Source organism: Chrysochloris asiatica, unplaced genomic scaffold (assembly GCF_000296735.1).
Source record: "Chrysochloris asiatica unplaced genomic scaffold, ChrAsi1.0 scaffold00024, whole genome shotgun sequence".
Lineage (NCBI taxonomy): Eukaryota > Metazoa > Chordata > Mammalia > Afrosoricida > Chrysochloridae > Chrysochloris > Chrysochloris asiatica.
In genome coordinates this window covers 10,213,734-10,217,754 of record NW_006408542.1, presented here as the reverse complement: position 1 = coordinate 10,217,754, position 4,021 = coordinate 10,213,734, and the positions used below count along the sequence as shown (strand labels likewise).

The window sequence follows — 4,021 nt, the reverse complement described above, 5'->3', positions numbered from 1 at the left end:
TTTAGCTTAATATGAGTATGATTTTAATATCCTCTTTCAGCTTCTTGCCTTTAAGGCCGTCTGATAAATTTTAAGATGCCACTGTTGGTTGTTATGCTGTACCTCTGAATTTAATTTTCATCCTGTTTTGTTTTTAAACTCGCTCCCTCTCCACACCCACTGTTCTGGCCTTTTCCCTATTAATTAATAGTTCATTGCTGGCTGTGGCTGTTTTGAGCTGCCTGCCCCTTTATATGCTGAGAGTATCTGTGTGCATATGTGGTAGAAAAACCCACCAGTTGTTGGGGTGGGGGTGTCCACTCGCTCAGGTAATCCCTCTAGTCACCAGAATGGAGGTGTGCTGACAGAGAGGGGCCAACGAACCAAACCAATACCAAAAATAAATAAATAAATAAGAACAAAGTAAAACCAAGAAAGTATATTGTCCACCTTTTCTCCGAGCTTCCCACGGCATTATTCCATGGCGGGTTTTCTTGTTCCTTCGCTTGGTCTTGCCATTTGCTCTCGCCCAAGTTGTCGGCTCTGGGTCGCTAAGCCTGGCACATTCTAAAGTACGATATTTCTTACTTCTGCTACAAGTTCCACTAGCTATAAGCCTTCTAACTTTTAATACATTACTAGATATGTTCAGAGTTTTGGAGCTCTGCCTGGGACCAGCTTCATATGGTATTCTGTGGTATTGCTGACAGAGATCTTCATTGCGCCTATACCCTATCTGCCGTAAAGCCCCACCTCCTCATATCTCATGTTTTCTACACTAGATAACTAATCTCCATCAATTTTTTGAGAGAAAGTTTACTAGGATAGAAAATATATTTTGTCCCAATGGTATTGCATTGAGTCCAGAAGGCAATCAGATCTTTTTCCTAATTAATGCTAGTGAAATTTATTTGACATAGATATGTCCAAGCATATGGCAACATAAGGTATTCTCAATTATACTTACTTATTGTTTGGCAATATGTATAATCACCTTCAAACTTACTATAAATGAAAACAACCTTGAGTTTATTTTCATCTGGATACTCTGAAATGCATTAATCTTTAATCTCACTCCCACTTCCAAATACATACAGTTTAATCTTTGGTCTAACTTTTCTCCCAGCTTCCTCCCTGCCACTCTACGATTTATATTCAATGTAGCAGACTACAATTGGTTTTAAAATACAACCTACCCAAATTATTTCACCTTGCTGCTCATTGACTTCTAATCATTTCTCATCTCACTTCTGAGCCAAAGAAAAATAAATACAAAGAAAAACGTTTTGTTTTGTTTTTTTAATTTATAAATAAAAATTAAATATGCATAATAGCCTACAAACCTGGCCAGCATCTAACATTTTGGTGTGTCATTTTGAGCTCATCTATTAATGCTTTCCTCACTCAGACTTCTCCAGTCTCACTAGCCTTTTTGATGATTCTTTATCAGCTCAGACATACTTCTACCATAGAATCTTTTCATTTGTTCTCTCTTTTATCTCTGAAAAGACTGATATTTTCCAAGGTATTTTAATGCCATTCTCTCATCTGTTTTCAGTCTTCACTCAGTTGTTGTCATTTCCAGAGATTTCTTCTTTGGCTTTCTAATTGCCCTGTCAGATTCCACCAATAACCTATCTATTCCTTCTCTCTACTTTAGTTTCCTCTGTAGCACTTATTGCCACAGATAATTTAGTGAAAATTTAATTATATTTGTCTCCCTGTATATGAATGTTACTTGCATTTGTGCCTAGAAGAGTACTTAACACATGGTTGTTGTTGTTGTTAAGTGCTGTTGAGTCAGTTTTGACTCGCAGTGATCCTGTATAGGATTTCCTAGGAGTGGCTGGAGATTTTAAACTTCCAATCTTGTGGTTCAAACCGAATTTGTGGTCCTACAGCTCCACACCACAACTCCTTAACACATGGTTGTTGTTGTTAAGTGCTGTCGAGTCGGTTCTGACCCATAGCGATCCTGTACAGGGTTTCCGAGGCTGTAAATCTTTATGGGAGCAGAACACCTCATCTTTCTCCCACAGAGCGGCTGGTAGTTTCGAACTGCTGGCCTTAAGGTTTGCAGCCCAATTTGTAACCACTATGCTACCAGAGCTCCTAGCCCCCCAAAATACTTTTTGTGGCTCAATAAATTTGTATTAATTTTTTGTTATCTATTTTTATTCAAAAGAATTTGTTTCCCTATCACAAAACTTAGATAACCACACCCCCAACAGAGTAAAGTCCATGGAGTTACATTGATAGCAGAGTTGACTGGGTATTCCCACTGTCCCAAAAGTCATAAAGGCAGTGGGGGAAAAAGAAAAGAAAAACTATTCAAAACCCCTGATGATTTTGGGGAAGAGACAGTACATTCTCTCACTGTCAGCTGCAGATTTAGCTCAGCAGGATCAAACAAACCCTTCATAGTAACTTCGGCACCTTAATTGAACCCCAACTGTTACCAGCAATCAACATATTGGACTTCCCATCTGGCAGTGCCCTCCAGTATGCCACACTAACAAATTCATTTGTATTGTTGTCTCCTTTTTGATCTTTGTCCAGAATGCTTTTGACTGTGCCAAACTTAAAAATCAACAACGTCTTTAAAAGTCCTTTATAGTACAGGTAGAGAGAGTTTTCCTACTCCCACAAGCTTTATCATCTCCACTGGAAGCCAGACCTACCAAGTTTTTTTCATTGATATGACCCTTGAAGGAACATAGGCAGTATGGTTTCCTTACATTCCACAGCTTTATCTGGAAGTATGCTGATGCCAAGAAAGTTTCCTCACCACTCACAAATTTGCATAGGAGACTGCTTTTCGGTGTTCTTTGAATACCAGGATTGGCTTTTTAGTGTCATGAAGATCATAGTACTGGACACAGTGATCTGCACAGCCAAAAGCCAAGTAGTATCTAGAAGATGGGCTGTATTTGACACAGTACGCATTAGCTTTGACCTCAGTGCTTGCATATGAGTTACCTAGGTTGGTAGACCACAGTTTCACTTTTGCATCATCAGAACCTGAAGCCAAGAGTTTAGGATCCATCAAATAAAATTCAACATTCCAACACCTCTTTTCATGGTCCTGGTAGATCTTTGACCTCTGTCCTGTGACTCCATCCCATAGGATGACTTTGCCTTCAGGATCACTGCTACCTAACAGGTTCTTAAGATAAGTACTCCAACAGATACAGCTGATTTTGGAATTGAAGGTCATTTCATTCTCAGGGTAATGAATATCCACTGCATCCTGGAGGACTGTGCATACTCATAGATTTTAAACTTCTTTGTAACCCCTAGCAATGGCAAAATAAACACAATCCTAGTCAAATTCAATACTAGACACAATGTTGGAACCATTATAGATGTCATTAGCATATGACAATGTGGCCAAAGGCTGTACTGAATTATATTGAGTAAACCTGGACAAATATTCCTGAAATTCATCCAACTGGCTTGCAGTTTGACTGTCATCTAAGATATGAGACATTCTTGTAGAAAAGTAGCATTGCTCTAGCTCTTCAAAATGAGCAGTGAGTAGTTTTCATCTCAATGCTAATGTGCTGTTATACCAAGGCTGTTTCTTTATGTGAGAATTGCCACTGAAACCTGGAGGTTGACTGTATTCTGTGGAGTCAGTTATACTACTGTGTGATGGAGAGTGAGCTTCAACTTGAATCACTGTAATATCCGCACTGACAGGAGAATATAAACCTCTCATTCCCTCCACTCTTTTAATATCCTCTTCCAGAACAATTAACTCCTTCTGGATCTGTTCCAGTTGCTCTCTTTTACTTCTTCTTGAACCTTGAAGAATTCCACAAGAATCTATAGTTGGGCTGCATGTGTTTTTTCTGCACTAGTAATTCCAGCATGAGGTTGACATTGGACAAATCAAGGTTATCTTGGTTGTTGTTGTTAGGTGCCATAGAGTCGGTACTGACCCATAGCAACCTTATGCACAGCAGAACGAAACACTGCCCGATCCTGGGCCAGCCTCACTACTCTTGCCATGCTTGAGTCCATCGATGCTGCCACTTGG

At 39.4% G+C, this 4,021-nt stretch overlaps 1 pseudogene; it reads right to left on the bottom strand.

The window, feature by feature from the left end:
• Nucleotides 1–2,397: 2,397 nt before the first annotated feature.
• LOC102817593 overlaps nt 2,398–4,021 on the bottom strand; it is a 3,918-nt pseudogene continuing 2,294 nt past the window's right edge.